The sequence below is a fragment of the Dermochelys coriacea genome, chromosome 8 (assembly GCF_009764565.3).
Source record: "Dermochelys coriacea isolate rDerCor1 chromosome 8, rDerCor1.pri.v4, whole genome shotgun sequence".
NCBI lineage: Eukaryota > Metazoa > Chordata > Testudines > Dermochelyidae > Dermochelys > Dermochelys coriacea.
In genome coordinates, this window is record NC_050075.1 from 55,320,931 (window position 1) to 55,340,710 (window position 19,780).

At 41.8% G+C, this 19,780-nt stretch overlaps 1 protein-coding gene across 1 annotated transcript in view; it reads right to left on the minus strand.

The window, feature by feature from the left end:
• Positions 1-19,780, minus strand: part of COLGALT2 (collagen beta(1-O)galactosyltransferase 2) — an 86,950-nt gene that overhangs the window by 65,949 nt on the left and 1,221 nt on the right. The gene's annotated exons all lie outside the window — the stretch shown is intronic.

Below are 19,780 nucleotides of genomic sequence, written 5' to 3' on the forward strand. Positions count from 1 at the left end.
CTATGAGCTTCAGAACAGGCTGTGGATAGGTTTTTCCAGTAACCTGATGGAGTTTGGTAGGAGATAATGCAATGAAATGCTTTTAAAGAACCAGAAAAACAGTTGTTGAAAGCAACTTTGTCAGATCAAATATATGATGTTTTCATACGCTGCATCACTATATGCTGTGTGGTGTTGCTTCAGGCTTTGATCAGTTATTTATCCAAAACAAACCATTGCCATCAGCTCCAGTCCTTTTGGTACCACTTCACACTATTGTCCCAAAGCTACATGAAGAATATTTAGGCTGATATGCCTGTGTTAAAGTGTAAGCCTGACTGCTACTGGGGACAGCCTTTTACCCATGGAATTTATCAGACAGGGTTGGAGAACTGTTGTGTATTGATACATCGCATTCCCTCATTTTCAGCCAATCAGATGTTTCCTTTTCAGAACATTCCAAACATTCTTTCCCCCTCAGACAGCTGCTGTTCCAGGTTGTGTAAATGTACCAAGTCATTTTCCATAGGTGACCCAGTATTTGGACTTCTCAACAAACCCCAACTGAGTGAAGCTGTAAACGGTTCATCAAGAAGCTTAACGGTACGATTATAAGCAGCTGTGTGCTGCTGAATGCAACCATGGAAGGCTTGTTTTCTGTACATGAGGTACCAAATTCATCCCCCAACTTAAAGACTTGCATATGGATCCCACTGAGATTGCTTCTTTCGTATGAATGATTATTAAAACAGAGAATGAACTTGCTGAGTTTTGTTTGGCTTGGGGAAATTCCCCAAGAGCACGTGGAGAGAAACGGTTATAAATCAATATAATCTAATACACTCTAGATAAAAAAGCTGATACTTTCAGAGTAGCTTTTGTGATTTACTCTTTAAAATATTCCTGTAGAGCCAGAACATGGCCCAGGCTAACACAGCCAGGCAGTAGAGTGGGCAAGGACTAAGGAGATTGCCAGAACAGCATTCCTAGTGCACTGCTCAGGAGAGTACAGATGCTGCAATGGAGTTGCTCTCCCCCACATCCCTGGGGAACAACTCACTGATAAGGGGGCAGCAAGAAGGAGCCATGGCTTTGCCACCCGGTGAACTGGTTTCCGGAGTTGGCAGGATGACATGCTAGATCTCTTCAAGTGGTGTTGCAAATTGCTCTCCCCTTAGCGTGGCTGGAGGAATCACTCAAACAGAATAGCAGCCTGTTTTCCCCAGATCGGAGTGAAGCTGTGCACTGCCCCTTACTACAGGCTGTGTCTCAAAGGCATATAATTTAATAATTTAATAATCTAATTTAATAATTAGACACATAAGCCAAAATTTTCAGAAGAAACCAGTGACTTTGGGGACTCGGCTTGAGAAACCTAATTTTCACATTCTGAAAATCAGGCCCCTTTAATATGGCTCAAGTTGGGCAACCAAAAATGGAGGCGCCTAAAATCAGTGGTGGCTTTTGAAAATTTTGTCCACAATATTTTATCTCAAAGTAACTCTGATATTTTGTGGTTGGTTGCTTATGATATCTATCCAGACTTTTAACCATGTATTTTATACATCTATAAAAATTGTCCTCTTTTTTTAGTGCCATTTGTTTTTAATTGCCTTTATTTTTCATAATCTATTATGAAAGTGTACTATGGTTTTAGTTATTTTTGCATGATTTCTACATGTATGTTAAAGTTAAAGGTCTTGATTTGCCTTTAGATTTGTTTGTTATTGTTTTTATATTGTTAATTACAGAATCAAATATTTTTTAAAAGTATGTTAAGCTAAATATGATGTGATATTTGCAAATGAGATGATGCTCTCATTAGATAAAAGGAGCTGATAATCACACTCATTTTGGGGACACTCATTTGGGTGCCTAACCTCAAATGAAAGACAATAGGAGTTAGCCACCTAACTACCATTCGTGGCTTTCAAATCTCACCCTAAATTTCAAGCTTTCTTCTCTTACTGCTGAGTAGCCTGAGTGTGGGCCTTGACTTGTCCCTGAAGGACAGAACAACTCAAGGGAACTTGAGAATTTAGACCAAAAAAATCCCCTCCTTCTTAGTGTATGCCCAACTTGCCTCAGGTGGCATGTAACCAGGATTCATCACAGAATTTGGTCCACTGGTTGGATACCTTTAGCAGTAGCAACAGAAACAGAAGTAGGTTCTGTGGTTTTGGTTTCCTTCCGCTTTCCACTTTGAGAATACACTGTTGGCAACAACTTTCACTTACAGAAAACGTTGTTAAGATGGAGTTAATATATAGCTATAGATCATACAAATATGTACAAAGGTAACACTACTTTCTGCGGCCCACACACAAGCCTCAGTGAAGTGAATTTGTGAAGGGACAAGCAAATGGGGGTGGGAGGCAATCAATACTCCAGAATGTGCTATTATTGCTCTTGTGAAACTGCTGTTGATGCTACTGTTGCAAAATTTATCCATCTTCTCAGGTCCTTGAGTGGCTGCTGGAGGAGAGAACTACCCAAAAAACAACTCTCATACCCACCAGCAGCACAAGGAAGAAGCCAAAAGTTAATAATCAACCCACTCCTACACAGCAGAGAAGGTATATGAACTAAATGGGACCAGCTCAAGTTCTTCACTACTTCACAGGTAGTTTTGATCTCAATGTAGCTAGTCGAGATCAAACCTATACCCACTGCCACACACACTTGGGATTTACCTAGTGACCTCGAGGTAATAGCTACAGGGGCCTTGTCTCTCCATGGATTTCACAGCACAACAGCTAACACACAATGACCTCACTGTAAAAACACACCTCTTTGGGCAGTGAAGACATAGCTTCAGACTGTGTCAATGTTACAGAGAAAAAGCACAGAGTGAATAAAAGCTCTATCAGAGTCTGCCTAGTGACTCAATACCCTCAGTTGCACAGCAGCAAAGGGATATTTTCCACGTTCATATTTGCCTTGCTTGCACAAACTACAGGGGCACAGAGATCTCTTTTCAGCCCTTGCTAGGACTTAGGCTCCTGTTCTTCCTGTGATTCTTACCTCCATAGACCGTGAATCGGCATGGCTATTACTTATGGGAGGCTGCTTAAATTTACTTTGCAGAAAGTTTGTGGTGAATAATGCATGGAGTCAAATCGATAACCAGAAGAAATGGACATGTTTGCATTTGGCAGAGTTGAATATCTGGCTTCCACATTACAAGCTGTTCAAAATACTAGCATTTGGGAATGTAGCAATTGCCTTTTCTCTGGTTTTCTTAAGAACAACTGAATTTCTTCTCAGGACTGGAGTGATTAAAAGTATCGAGAATACTCTTCAAACTACTACAGTGTTAAAGAACTCATAGTCCATGCTTCTCACCCCGAGTCAAGCCACTCTCCATGTTAGGACAGGTAACGTACAAGCAGGATAAACAGATCTTTGGATCTGCTGACACAAGAGATGATCACCTACTAACAGCTGCAGGAGAGCAGCAGACCTTAGAGTTACTGTTTACTGCAACCTATTATTCAGCACCACTGTGCATCAAATTAAAAACAGATTGCAGATATGTGCAGCCTTCCTCTGCAGAGGGACCAAAGAACAGAAAAAGCAAACATCCCTTTAGGGAGGGAAGAGCAATTACCGTCTGGTTTAAAAAAAATTTTTTTTAATCAGATATTTCTTCTCTTGCAGCTCCGGATAAAATACCACTGCCCAGTGCCCACCCTTTCTTTCAAATGGCAAAGCAAATTGTCACCTTCTAATGCTAACAAACAAAGCCAACCCACAACTTCTTGGGTGACACAGAGATATAGCAATTAGGACACACATACCATACCCAACTCTGTTAGGGTTTGGGAGGCCAGTAATCCAAACACACCTCAGCATACCTGCCCTTGAACAAAGGGCCAGACTGTGACTGCCCCATAATGGCTATCCTGAATAGAAGGAGAGGGGACAAGGACCTCTGTGGTTCTGTATGTTCCCCAAGCAGGCAGGGAGCTGCTAGAACAGCTGGCAGCACTAAACAGCCCTGAGGGGTGTGGTCTTTGCCCTGCCCGTACAGTGCCCAGAGGGCGGAGATTTGGGGGTGCACACTAGAACTTTTCCAAAGGTGCTGCTGGAGGCACATGCAAGTCCACTCCACCCCAGGAAGCAAGTTGCCTCATTCTCTCCTTTGAAGAATACTGCCCTCCTTGTCTTGGGCACCTCTTCGCTTGTCTTGGGCACCTCTTCCTTTCCCTATTCAGCTCAGGCTACAGGGAGTCATCTTTTGACCCAAAACATCAGGACATGAACCAGATTTCCAGAAGAGCTCAGCTACCCATTAGAAACCTAAATAAGCACCAGATTTTTAAAGGTGCTCAGCCCCCAGAAGCTCCCATTGTGACACCTATGGCCAGATTTCCCAGGCAGTTCAGCACTTCAGGTGCTGAGCTCTTTTTTAAAAACCCAGTTCCAATGCTGAGTACTGAGCACTTTTGAGAATCAGGTCCCCTGCACCTGGAGCTGTGTGAAATTAGGCATTTTGGGTGTGTGAGGGACTTACAATAAGCTTGCCCTGGGGTTTTGGTTTACATACCCTCTCCCCTCACTCTTTTGCCTCACTTCAAGGTTGGATTCATACAAGCCTCAAAGCTGTGTGGTCATACCCCAAAATTCACCTGGTTTCCAGCCAGAGAGAGTTTGTTTATATTTTGGAGACATTCGTTCATTTATGAAGAGCTGCCTGGTTCCTACCAGAACAGGAAGTGAGAAGTGGAAAGACAGAGGAGCGGAAAGAACTTATGCACAGTTAGCTGTGACGATATGGCAGCTGACACCCTACCCACTGTCAGTGGTAGAATGGGTGCCGGAACCACGACAGGCTCCTTCCAATGTGATGTCCAGTTTGTCGTATCACCTTTCCTGAAGGCATCGCTTACAGCAGGTAAGTGGAAGAGGCATTTTAGCTGCAGTTGGTATGTAAAATGTTTATTCAATTATTGTTGGATCCTGCACACAGAAGGATGTGGGGATGATATTAAGAGATATACTGGGTTTTGCTCCTTAAATATAATGAAGTCTTTTACTTTACATCACTCTTTTATGATTATCTAAAGTAGATGAAGCATCTTCTAAGCACAAACACTTCACCTAAATATAAAAAACTATTAAAGAATATACACCATTCAAATCCTCTATAATGAAACACCTTCTATGAATGCCTGATACAAGACAAAACCAGTGAATGGCTTGATCAAACTTCCATTTCTTCTATGTGCAGGATCTGGCTATAAATGAGTAAACATTTTACATACCAAAGTGGCGAATATAATGATTCTCAGATCTCTTCAATGAATAAACCTTATAATTAAGCCTGCTTTACCCCAGTTTGGTCAATTTTATCTAATGTGTGATAACTCCATTAGATGCATGCATCAGTTTCTACTCATCTGGTTGAATTTCAGACCACCACAGATTTACTACACACCTGTTGACTTTCCAGAAAGAAAAATGAAGGTATTCTACAATATCCAAAATGTGCTCACATCCAGTGACAAGGATGGGGCATAACTCTCAGGCTGGGGAAATTCTCAGAGGTTATTAAAATACTGGAAACAATCAATACACTGTTAAATCTGATTCTGACACTGAATAAAGCAAATGTTATTTAAAAACTGACAGTTAAGACAACCCAGAGCTGGATTATGAATGACATATCCCCACTTTAAACAGTCATATAAACCTAAAACACCCTAAAACCTAAAACAGGCTGATAGTGTTTATCCCAAGCATTTGGCAGGAGTTGGTCCTCTAGGAAAGGGCTAAGTGGGTTCTGGTGACTCACTGAAGCAGGTGACTCATTAGTTCATCTGGATATAAGGGAAATGGGCATGACTTTCTTGGGAGAGAGGGTTTTAGGTCAGTAGTCCTGATCTTTCTCTTACCGTTATTTTCTTTGTTAAAGCCAAACCCCCGGAAGGGGGCAAGTTTGAACTTCCCATGTGAGGACTGTGTATGTAGAGCAGCTTCGGGAAAGATCCCAGCACAAAGAGCTTTTCCCAGCTGGAACTCCTGCCTTCAAACACCATTACTACCCCCCTCCCTCCATACATATGCATGATCCTTTTGGTTGCTGATGCATATGCCCACTAGTTCAGATGGCACTTTGCCTGCTTAAAAATTCATTGTATCCTTGCCCAGAGAATGTGAGTATAGAATAGAAGCCTGTATAACAACACAGCCATCTCTCCTGCAGGATACAAAATGAAGCTTTGTTATCAAATGCTTTGTTATCAAATGCTTTGGTTATAATGAAGGCAGGTGGAAACAGATTGGCCTGTTATGTAAAACTGATAGTTGCAACCTGAAACAAAGTTCTAGATACATCTTTATTTATGCCCATCACCATATCTTCAAGGCAGCATATGCCAGTGAGGTTGAACTGTACATAAATGTAGTGTCTCCATAATTAAGTGGTTAGAATAAGTGAGTGGCAGTCAGGAGTTCTGAGTTCTGTTCCTACCTTAGCAAATGACTAGATCAGAAGTAAAAAGAGGAAATCATTTAACCTCTATACCTTAGTTTACCAGCCTGTAAAATGAAGCTAATATTACGTTATCTCAAGATGGCATTATGAGTCTTAATCAATGTTTATAGAGCACTTTCAGATTTTCAGAAATGACAAGATACTGCATAAGTGAAAAAAATCTGCCTTTAGAATATGAAAACCTTAAGTCCTCTGTGACATTCTTAAACAAAAAAATAATACACTAGGAAAGGAGAGCAGAATGGCTGAGAGGGCATGGCTGGCTGCAGTGCTTTATGGAGGAGATGCCATTCTCCAGTGCTGCATAACTAAATAGCTCCATTTGCGTCTGTCTCTTACTAGCACACCTTGTGACTGAAGACCACTGCATCTCAAATGAGAAAACTGAAAGAATACTGGGATGGGTGGATGTGTGTAACGGTATTCTACTAATCAGTCAAGACTTCAACATAAGATTCATCATCAGAGCCCACAACCTGGCCATAGTCAATAACCCTAAAAGCCAATAAGAATACAAGGAGACAAATTAATTTCTGTCATAACTGTGAATTGGCCCAGGAACTCTCTTCAAGATAAGCAAAAAAGAGACCTTCTAATTCACCTTAGTTAACTCCATCAGCTATTACTGAACAGGAGAGACCTTCAGCTGCATAACTGCCACTGACAACTGCAAGATTAGAATTAGGGAAGGTGGGTTTTGTGGTTGAGACCAACGACTGGCAATAAGGTGATCAGTTCATAGCTCCACCATAAAATGTCTGACCTCAGGCAAGGCATTTAGGCCAAAAGCGTCTACTAACTGTGTGTGTCTCTACATTTGGCTGGAGAAAATTAGGGTCTGGTCAGAGGTGTGGGAACTACAAATGCCTGAACTACATGCAATGGAAGTGTTGTAGGTGCTCGGGTCCAAGTTGTTTCAAATTAGGCAGCCAAAGCTCAAGCACCAAAGGTTACTGGACACTTTTGAAAAATGTGGGTCTTACTCTCTCTACCTTGTTATAATGTCACTTGAAATCTATTGCCACCTCACTCTGTGGCCAGATTACAATAGCAAAACAGCACTAATGATCTATGGCTTGGGTTCTCAACTCTAAGTCTAGTCAATCACAATTACTTCTCAGATCTACTCAAGAATCCTTAGTACCAAGAAGGCACCACAGGATTTAATGCAAGTTTATCTGACCTTCCTGGTGTCAAGGGAGGATGAATTGCAAGAGTGGATGAGCGAACAAAGACTGAAAAAAGAAAACCATGAGCAGGTTTCTGGTAACTACCAAGAGCTGTTGGCACCTCTTTTGAGGATGTTACAACTCAAACATTGACAGCCACTAGTCTGCAGAGACCCTGTTACTATCTCAAGATGGGGAGAGTTATTAAAGCAAGATTATCAAGATTAGAATTGTTGGAAGGAGCTGTAAATTGGAGGCAGAGTAGCAAATAGCATTACATCATCTTGCTGGCAGCCAAATGCCTGTTAGAGCGAGCTAAGCCTTTTGGAGGAAGATAATACTCTGTCTCAAGACTCTGGACTTTTGATGCATATATATGGACCACATTTAGCCTTAATCTGTCCCGAAAATGAGGGCAAAACCATTGTCAGTGTAGACCATGCTTCCACTAAAATACAGGAAATTAAAGGCAAACAAACAAGCTGAAATAACATTAAATCTGAGACATCATCCCAAAGGAAGGAAATTGTGAGTTAAGTCACCCATAGAATCCTGCACTCTGCTTAGTCTTCTCTATGCACTGCAACACAGATGGCCTTTCAAAACATTCCACAATACTGGCCATCGTTGCAGACAGCTGTGTGGACAGCTCCCAATACTTGGTTCTCCATGTGTAATGCACCATTACAATTCATTTATAAAGAATCCTCACAGGATACGGGAAGCCATCCAGCCTCATCGGGCTCTCAGATAAATAACCACACATGTTGCAATGCATATGCATGGCAGAAAGCAACACTGGGAATGTCCTTGCTTTGGGGGATTTATTTCTCAGCTCTAGTGTAATTTTATAACCGGGAGGGGGGAAGAGTTTCGGGGGTGGAGGGGGTTGGGCAGGGTTATGTTCAACCTGTCATGGTTACAGGGCTAGCTGCACCTCTGTCCCCTCACTGGTCTCTGAATCACCCCGACAGGTATCAGGCCTTGTGCCTTTACTTCTCCTGGGATGAAATTTTGCAGTTTTCCCACTCTTTGACCAGGCCCTGGGCTACACTACCCAATGTATGAACTGTACTTACCCAGCAAGTCTGACTGCAGTTCTTTCCTTTGGGCTTCTGTGACCAGTGATGTACAGCAAACAGACAGCCTTCTTAAAATCTAAGTATTGTTTGTTTTAGGGGTAGGAGCAAAGCAAAGAGAGAAAGGCTTTTGAAATAATCTGCACATGTGTCTATCTTATCTAAAACTATCATCCTGTGATGGTGACCTAGGCAGGCCTAGCTTCTCCAGACACACCAGAGTGTGCCTATGTCTCAGTCTGGTTCTCCCAAACAACTACCCCTATTCTCTTCAAAGAGAGGCCTTTTTAAAATCTGCCAGAGTTCTGAATTCCCAAGCTTTGGCCATTCTGATCCAAACCAGTTTTGTCTGATGGTTGGAGAGGAGGCAAAAACATCAAAGCTAATAGCTCTGGCATTTTTCCTTACTAACTCTCACATGTTTTGCTCAGACGTGGCTATCCTGAGCCATTCTTTTCCTTCCTGCCTTCTTTTGAAGACAGTCCTCTACTGAGCTAACCCAATACATTACTGCAGCAAACATCCAAATAACCAGGACAACATATGATATCCACACAAAAAAAGATCTCAAATCCATCATAGAACCTATATGGCTAGTTCTTCAGCTGGTATAACTTAAAATAGTTTCACTGAGATCAGTGGATTGGGCCCATTTTTTTTTGTTTCCCATACTCGTTTCTCACTTGTTTATACCTCTTAGTTGTTCTGTATTTATTTTACCTCTGTGACAATCTTATTTAAAAATTCTTTATCCCAAAGTATCTTACAGTTTGTATCAAAGAGGCTATAGAGAATAATGTCCCCATCCCAAAAGGTATTGGCCACCTCCAACTCCCACTGAAGCTGGTGGGAGATGTGGGCACTCATTACTTCTGAGCCTCAGCCTCTAAAATTGTATTATATTAGATAATATGAACTGTACAATTGACTCATTCTGCTCTAATTCCAGCTGTCACACGAGACTACAAGGATATTATATGCTATTACTACAATATAGAAACATGATGGATCAAATTCTGCCCTTGATTATACACATGTCGACCCATGGAATTTGATCTAATGGATTTTGCATGGGGGATAAGCGAAGGCAACATTGGGATCCTGTGAGCTTTTAATGAGATTCAGCATTGATTTATAACCAGCAGTAAAACAGCAAAAATCAGCCTGTGAATGTCACCCCTTACATGACAGTTAAAAGCAGCAGAAGTATGCAACAATGCAAAAAGTTGCTTGATTTTACCAGGCTAGAAACATAATCCTTTAAACAGAATCTTCAGTGGCTATTCCTACAGACACACAAGGAGAAGCTCTTTAACCTTCATACTTTGAAGAAAACTGAGGTGGAGGGAGGGATTTAAATATAGCTAAATACATGCATACATAATACAAAGCATATATGGACCAGACATGAGCAAACAACAAATCTTGATAGAAGTGTTCTTCACCCAGAGAGAGAGAGACAGCATGCATAGATTCACACTCTATATTTAAAAATTTAGGATGCATTGACGAGTTTCACACAACAACCTCACAAATATAAGGATTTCTTTCAGGAGAAACAATATATAAAGAAAGCTTGTTATCTTTGGCAGATTAGGGGTGGGAGCACACTGTGGTTTTACTTGCGTACTCCTGAATTTAAAATCTATTTGAGCAACCCCCATTGGGTTATCACACCTTACTGATTGCTACATCCAGATCCATAAGAGAATAAGCTTCCAAAAATCACACTGGGTTCCCAGGAGCAGAAGTCTCCAACTTGCAAGGACAGAGTAAATTCTGGCATTTTAGCGACAGCGTAGCCTTTAACTGGTCCTACTAGGCACTCCAACAAGCTGCATAGATTCTTTAGTTACAGTCTAATGGGATTCAAAAACATGCGACAGTACATTTATATACAAAGCATCTAAATACCAACTCTTTTTGACCTTTGAAAACATCCAAGAAACTACTTCCAAACTAACCCTTAAAGACAAAACTTAAAACCAGTATAAAACAGAGGAACAGGGTGGGAACAACATCAATAGGATATGGCCTTTGGAAAGCAACCCTTGATCCACACAGCCAAATGATTATTGCACACATTCTATTGCATACTGCATCTGCTTGGCTGTGGAAAATTGTAACCTTGATGCCTAAGGTGGGTGGGTGTGTTTTCAGATGCATTGGACAGACAGTCACACAAAGCAAATACACCTCTACCCCGATATAACATTGTCCTCGGGAGCAAAAAATCTTTCCGTGTTATAGGTGAAACCGCATTATATCGAACTTGCTTTGATCCACTGGAGCGCGCAGCCCTGCCCCGGCCGGAGCACTGCTTTATCACGTTATATCCGAATTCGTGTTATATTGGGTCATGTTATATTGGAGTAGAGGTGTATCTGTTTTGTTTTCCAGTTTATTCACACCACAATTTAGTTGCCTAAATAAGTGACTTCATTTTCACAGATACTGAGCACTCATAGCACTCACTGAAGTCTAACAGATCTCATAATCACTATACACCTCAACAGTGGTGCAGAATTTTTATTTTCACTACTTCCTTTACTCATTTTGGGAAAGTGTCTGATACTCTTACTCATGCCTAATATCACCTGATTTCAATGGGACCACTTCTGAAGTATGGTGCTATTCAGCAGGAGTAAGAGTATCAGAATCTGGCCCTTTAAGAAGCTTCCAGTACAGGAAGGCGATCCATAGAAATTAGGAATAACTATGTGCTCATATTCTTACAGCTGACATTTTACTCAGTGTTGCTCCATAATTCATCAATATTGTTAGCTGCAATACATTTGAGGATAGTGGTACAGACTAAAGTCACAGCAGTAATTTTCAGATTTCCTTTCCAATGTTTCTGCTGAAGCACTTCATGATGTCATACAGTTCAACCTGCCAAGATTGTGAAACACACAAAAGAAGAAAATCATTTCTTCAGTATAAAGGCAATTTTGTATAATCTCAGTTTCCTGGTTCTATGTTTCAGATATAAATAATTTACAGTACTGGAAGTGAGAATGTGATCTCAGCAACTCAGCAAGAGTCAGGAATTCCTGTTTTCAAATACTAGGTATGACACTGATAACCCTGATGACCTTGTGAATTTCAATCTGCCTCAGTTTCCCCCAACTGTAAAAGATGATAATATACTCCCATCTTCTTTCTGTCTTGTCTTTTTAAATTTAAGCTCTCTGGGGCAGGAGCTGTGTTTGTAGTGCTTAACACAATGGGGCCTTGATTTCAGTTGAGATCTGAGTGCTACTGCAAAATACCTAATAATGTAAGTTCCAAGTAGAATTTTTATTACATGATAACACAAAATTCCTGTGGGACAAACATAAAATTGGATTTTAAAAAAATTATGTGGCATTCCTCATGATGAGAGACAGTGGAGAGGTACAATATGAATGATAAAAGTCAACCCATGTGTCACTATGTTAAACTAACAAAAGATTATAGAAATTAACTAAGAAACTAAAACAGATAAGTCAACTTTCACCATCCAAACTGAGTGATGTGCAAAAAGCAAACAGTGAAGAGTAGGTTTATTTTACAAAATTATTCCATTTATAACAATCTGATGTGTTTCATAACACAGAAAAGGGATTTTAGAGATACATCAAAACAGTATCAATAGACAGAAGTGATCGCATAAAACAGCAGATTCCTAACTCCAATATTCCACAGTGAAGAGTATTTAGCATGGGAAGTTAAAATGATCCTTGCTTCACTCATGGAAATTCCCATATATGTACATTCCTTCACATTTAAAAATGTTATGAACTCACATGATAGGAAAATATTCACATTCTATTGGCATCAAACAAGAGTAGACTAATCCTGTACCAATCTTGACATTATGAAAACTGCATCACCATTATACTGTTTTTATAAACTTCCATTGTTAACCACCTCATTGACACCTGTAAGGATAAACCATTCTCTTAGTGTTGCTAGTTTTACAGTGCATCAGCAATGAGCTACCTCCACTCATCTGGGATTTATCTCAAGCTGCTACCAAACAATGGCCACACCTACCGTATACTCTATCATTTCCAAAGTGGACCTGCAAAAGTGCATCTCACAACATATAATTGTACTCTTCAAGACTTGACTCCATTCGCATTTAATCAGAAATTTAATCAAATGCTTGATCCACTGTTCACAAAACTCAGTGAAAATACTCCCATTGACTTCAGCAGCCATTGGATTAGTCCAACAATCAGCATCAAGGGAACTCTCAGCAGCAACAGAGAGATGTGGTTCAAAACTCAGAAGCAATAGGAATTGATGGATGAAACTAAGGACATTTGCTTTATTTACATTTTAAGTGTATATGGCAGAGATCTGCAACCTTCTTGACAGTGTCATTATCAATGTGACCTTTGGAAAAGTTATGACTCAGTGAGATGAAGCTATTGAAAAGTACTTTAGAAAGAAATGAAGGACTCTTCATGCCAAAGTGCCACAGGTCTGAATCTGGCATTCTAAGTTCTGCTGGACATAGTCTTATGGCTGGTCCATCAGGTTCTAGCTAGCCATAATTAGCACACTTACAAACAGTACATTCCTTACTTGCAGCTGAGTCGACCTCAGAGAAATAGGGCCTGATTCTCTGCTCATGTACACTGATATAAACTGGGAGTAACTCCACTGGTCAATAGAAATACAGTGGGGGTAAACTTGCTGTATGTGAGATCGGAAGCAGGCCCATAGTTTCTAATTTGATTCTTAGAAAATGCCTTTTGATTCCTCTCAGGGGATGTCTATACGGCAACCAGAGATGCAACTGCAGCAACTGTAGACATAGCTGAGCTAAGTGAGGGTCAAACATCTCAGCACCACTGGGAAGTGGCTTTTTCAAGTGAGATTTTAGCTTCAATGTCAAATTGACCTGGGAGAGCTGCCACTCATGTTTCAGCTGACTGTGATGTCACCAGACAGGATCTCCAAAGATCTTCCCAAAGTCCTCCAAAAAAACGAGGAAGAGCCAGGACCTGATACTCCCTATGTACCAAATAAGCAGAGAAAAGCTCCACAAACACAAAACGTAGCTTTAGGCTCTCTTCACATGACAAAGGAGGGAACAAAGGGAGGTTTTTTGATTTGTAGTTCACTTTTAATGGTAACTTGATAGAATTCTAATGGAACTGCGTTAGCAAATCCTCCTAACATGCCAGTTTCCTAACCCAAATGAGTTTCTCCTAGATTCACAGCAGATTGTAACTGGCACATCCCTGAGAAAGCCCAACCCATCCCAGTGAAAACTTCCATAGTAAGTGTACGCATACTAAAACTACACAAGAAGAAGTTTTATCTTTTGACACAGCCTGAGGAAAAACAAGGGAAAATGGCCATTAAAATGGAATGGCCACAAATATTCCTCAACACTTAGATATAACCAGGATCCAAATGACCTCTTTCCTTAAGGCACTCTAGCATGGCTGGGCATTGGAAGCACTCCATCCCCCAAATTTTGGAAGCTTTTGTCACAACCTTATGTACTTGCACGAGAGCCAAACTGTGTCTGGCCTTTCAACAGGTGCTTAAGGGGAGGGCTCAAGAAACCTCTCTTCTTCCGTGCCTTCCACACAGGAGGGAGCCCCAATAGCAGTCTCAGAGATTGTTCTTTGTTACCACCCCCCAAGGGCAGGGAGAGTAGGAAAGGAGGCAGGGATGTGGCCAGTCACAGTGGTGAGTTCCCGCTACACCCTCCTATAGAAGTGGAATAGAGACTGTGCTTCCCAGGAGCGAGGGGAGGCATTGTACTTCCCTGAGACACAATGAGAAGATCCTGGCAATTACAGGCCACTAAATCTAACTTTAGCTTCAACCAATTTGCCTGGTACTGGAGTAAAGAACAGAATTATTAAATACATAGATGAACATGATATCTTGGGGAAGAGTCAATACGGCTTTTGTAAAGGGAAGTCATGTCTCACCAGTCTATTGGTGAAACGTACCGTTGTATTTGTGAGAATTAAACTTGACATATTGCAGCTTAGTTTTATTAATAAATAAATAATATTTTTCTATACTCTGTCCAATATATACAGCTCAGAACATTACATTTATATAGCTCTTACTTAGATTACATGAGTCACATGGAGTTAAACATTTATTAAGAGCTTGACTGGAGAATGCAGTTGCGCCAGTACATTTCATTGCAAGGTAACCTAGCAATGTACACACAGTCCGCCATTTACAACTGTAAAAAAGGGCAAGCAGGATTGCAACCTGACATGGATCAATTTATTTTTCAAAAACGAGAAGGGAGCACTGGTGGAGAAGATAATGAAAGTCCTGGACCATCTACAGGCACACGAAATGAGCCAGTCAAAAAAATAAAGAAAGTGGTAAGAAAATATGATAACACATACTTAAAGTTTGAATTCTCCTTTGCCAGATAGGATGAGTACCCATTGTTGTAATATAACAAGTGTGTCATAACATGTTATTTTATATATTTATTTACAATATTTGATTATTTTCTAATTAGTAGAGAATAGGGTTGGGTCTTTACTTACACAGCACACAAATTCAGATTTTACACCCCCAAAAAATTTAAAACACAATATAATATTCAAAGTTGGACAACTATTTTGTTTTAAAATCAAGAAATAACACAATGTTTTTTAACAATTTTGTTAACATTGTTGTGTTGCTTTTTGTTCAGTTTTATATATTGTACATTTATACATTGTGTTTTCCCTGTTTGAATGCCACACTTTGCTCTCAACATTTTTTTAAAGTGTAATTTTACTAAAACTGTTTGGTTTCAAAGATTTTGATGCATTTCTTTGAGTGGATATTGCTAGGGATTACAATTATTTACATTACAATGGAAAGGAAACGTACATTGTTTATTTACAGTGTTACAGTTTATATGTAGGTAATAATTAAAATTAATAATTTTCCTCAATAAGTGTTAATAGTGAGTTACAGTGCCTATTTCACTGCAGAGATGGGCCTCAGGGAAAAAAATTTAGGAACCCCTCTTGTATGGTAAAGGTAAATCCTGTCTGTTAAGGGGACTCTGTCAAGCATGGTAGGTCAGAAATGCAGTCTACTTCAGAAAAATTCCTCTTATTGTTTGCAGAGCTTCATTTGTTTCATATCAGTCTCTGGACCTTCTCTACGACTCTCATCCTAGTGCAAGGGCGGGCAAACTTTTTGGCCTGAGGGCCACATCGGGTTTTGGAAATCGTATGGAGGGCCGGTTAGGGGAGGCTGTGCTTCCCCAAACAATCAGGCGTGGTCCAGCCCCCACCCCTGCTTCTCGCCCCCCGCCACCCAGGACCCCTGCCACATCCACACACCCCCCACTCCCTGTTCCCTGACCACCCCAGAACCCCCGCCCCTGACTGCCCCCACCACCCCATCCAACCCCTCCTCTCATTCCTGACTGCTCCCATTCAACTCCCCTGTTCCCGCCTTCTGACTGCTCCATCCCCTATCCACACTCTCACTCCCTGACCACCACCCCAAATTCCCCTGCCCTCTATTCAACCCCGCGGCTCCCTGTCCCCTTATTGCGCTGCCAGGAGCACCGGTGGCTGGCGGTGCTACAGTCGCTCCACCCGGCTTGAGCCAGCCACTCCACCGCTCAGCACAGAGCACCAGGTCAGGCTGGGCTCTGCAGCTGCACTGCCCCAGGAGTTCGTAGACCCCGCCACCCAGAGCATTGCATCAGTGGCACAGTGAGCTGAGGCTGCAGGGGAGGAGGAACAGTAGGGGAGGGGCCAGGGGGTCCCGCAGGCCGGATGTGGCCCGCGGGCTGTAGTTTGCCCACCTCTGTCCTAGTGGGTATCTTGTGCTCTGGATACTCCATGCCTCTAAGCACCATCTCACACCAGTGGAAGTTTTGCTATTGACTTCAGTGGGAACAGCCCTTTAAGAAGATCTACCTCATGCCTTATATCATCAGACAATCAATCTTTCTCTATGGCAATCCATAGGATATAGAATTTATTTTTCACTGCACACCCACTTCAGACCTTCTTTCTTCATTTAAAAAAAATTGACACTTTTTCCAGAGGCATTTCCAATATTAACAACACCTCACCTCTGTGCAGGGCCCCCTTTTAAGAATACCTCTCTCATTTTTTCAGTCTCTTGTCTTATTTAGTTTTGATAATGAATCTCACCGTATTGTTAGTCATCTTGTATTGTAATTGCATGGGCAGTCCCCTAGAATGCTTCTGTTACTATGGGGCTTTCACACAGCATGACTTTGAGTGTGACCCCTCCTCCTTATAAATTTAAAAACACTTTTTAAAATATTTAACACTGTTATAAATTCTGGAGGAAAAGCAGGGTTTGGGAGTGGAGGCTGACAGTTTGTGACCCGCACATAATAACCTCGTGACCCCCTGAAGGGTCATGACCCCAGTTTGAGAACCTCCGATATATCCTATTTAGTTATCAGATCTGAACTTCTCTCTCATTAATGTGGGGTTTTTTTAATGTCAGGTTAACATATTTAGCTAAATTGCAGACAAGGTTTAAGGCCTAGTAAACTTTTTCTGACACATGTCTAATAACTAAGTTTAAACCTAGGACTCCCACTGACATGAGAACAGGATTGACTACATGCTTAGCAAACCATACTAGCCCAGAGACAAACTTTTAAAATGAGCTATGTTACACATTGCTGGAATACCTCTCAACTCTCAGATCCTTAAAACATGCATTTGTTGTTCATTTACCCCTAACATGTCCGTTTATGGTTCTAAGTCAAAGGTGGGTAAACTATGGCCCACGGGCCACATCCAGCCTGCGGGACCCTCCTGCCCGGCCGACTAGCCCCCGGCCCCTCCTCTGCTGTTCCCCCTCCCCCACAGCCTCAGCTCACTGTGCCGCTGGTGCAATGCTCTGGGCGGCGGGTCTGCAAGCTCCTGGAGCAGCACAGCTGCAGAACCCGGCCTGACCCGGTGCTCTGTGCTGCGCGGTGGCGTGGCTGGCTCCAGCCAGGCGGCGCGGCTGTAGCACCACCAGCCACAGGTGCTCCAGGCAGGGCAGTAAGAGGGCAGGGAGCGGGAGGGTTGGATAGAGGGCAGGGGAGTTTGGGGTGATGGTCAGGGGGCGGGGGTGTGGATGGGGTCGGGGCAGTTAAAAGGCGGGGAACAGGAGGGTTGAATGGGGATAGAGGTTCCAGGGGCAGTCAGGGGACAGGGAGAAGGGGTGGTTGGATGGTGGTCCCTGGGGGACCATCAGGGAACAGGGGTTTTTGGATGGGGAAGGAGTCCTGGAGGGGGGGGGGCATCAGGGGACGAGAAGCAGGGGTGGGGGCCGCTCCACGCCTGGCTGTTTGGGGAGGCACAGCCTTCAAGCCAAAAAGTTTGCCTGTCCCTGTTCTAAGTCATGTTGCTGGTCCATAGTTCAGAATGCAATACTTATGCTGACAACATAGTGCACAAAACAGAGATCCCATTTCCAAATAATGATACATGAGGATTAGAGCCAATCATTTTTTTAGTCAGTAATTTTGTGTAGAGACCTGTAGAGTATTTGAAGGTAAATAACCACTATCTCCCTGAAATACATGTATGGATATTTGTCCATGTTTGATTAAGTAATTTAATGCAAGCTTCCATTGGTATTGATGGGGCCTAAAAATCTAGTCTTCCTTCCTGAATCACTAATCCAAAGCTCATTGAAATCAAGAAGCATTTTTCCATTGACTTCAAAAGACTTTGGATCAGGCACAAGCTCTAAAACAGCGTTTCTTACTTTAAATCTTGGCCCCACAAAAGTTCTTACTTCTTAGAATCCTATCTACCAGCTTCTGTTGCTCCAGTCATGTATAACTAATGTCTGGCTGAGTAGAAAGGATTTTTTCCCCTTCAGATACCAGTAGGCTAATTGAATTCAAGGCTAATTTCTTACTTTCCCACAAAATATATTTTATTACCACACTGCTCATGAGTTATGGTCCTCTTAATGTATCTTACCAGTGTTGTTGGATATATTCTGTTCAATGCCTTCCAGTACCTATTCAGCATGATCACCTCCCAAACCAGGCAAATCCCACCTCTAGGATTTAAATACTAATATTTAAGACCTAGCTAGCACTGACAAATCAGTTCTTTTTACTGAGCTATGTTATTTATTTCATTTCTTTGGATTTACATAAATACTGAAAGGGACCTATTTGTATATGCTTTAAGCACACCTAAAATCACATCACAAATACTTCAACATAACTCAAGAACATGACCTGAAGAAGAGCTCTGAGTAGTTTGAAAGCTTGTCTTTCACCAACAAAAGATGGTCCAATAAAAGCTGTTACTTCTCCCACCTTGTTTCTCTAATAACTGAAGTACAGCAGTTCATTCAGTATAATAATGGCAATAATATAATAGCAATTTGTCTCTACAAAGACTTTGGTTTTTCATTTTGGCCCCAGGACTGGATTTTTGCATAGGAATCAAGCATTTTCCCCAACAATCAAGCTTGCAGGTGGGCAAACTTCCATCAAAACCTGCAATTTTGCAACAAAACTGTGGTTTCAGTCAAAGTTTTTTCTGGCTGTTAAAACATGAGCTGTAATCCCAGCTTTGCTTTATGTGCCTTGCCCTGCCCTCCCAAACACATCATTGCTGCCTATCTACCTCCAGTGTGTTCATGGTCTTTATAGCCAAAACACACATTCCATAGTTTGGGATGCATGTGCTGTTCTCCTCCAGAGAGGCTAGTGGACATCTGCTCCTGGTTTAATGTATCAAGCCATGTGGGAGGGTTGCAGAGAAGGGGATTAATTTTGGAGTCCTCCCCTCTTAGCATGGATGGGGTGGAGTTACCCCAAAGTCTGAGCCACGCTGTCAGCTCGTTCCAATAAATTCTTTTCTCCATAGGAAGCAGTAGCTCCAGGGAAAGTTTACAGCTAAGAACACAAAGGGTAAGGCAAAGTTTTGCTCTCGTGCTGATCCCAACCAATGCAGTAGGGAAAGACCCTCGTAGACCCCAGTAGAACAGCTAGGGCTAGGAAAGCACAGCACAGAAAAGGTTCAGAGGGAAGCCCCTGGCTGATACCTCTTGCTCAGTGTATCAGG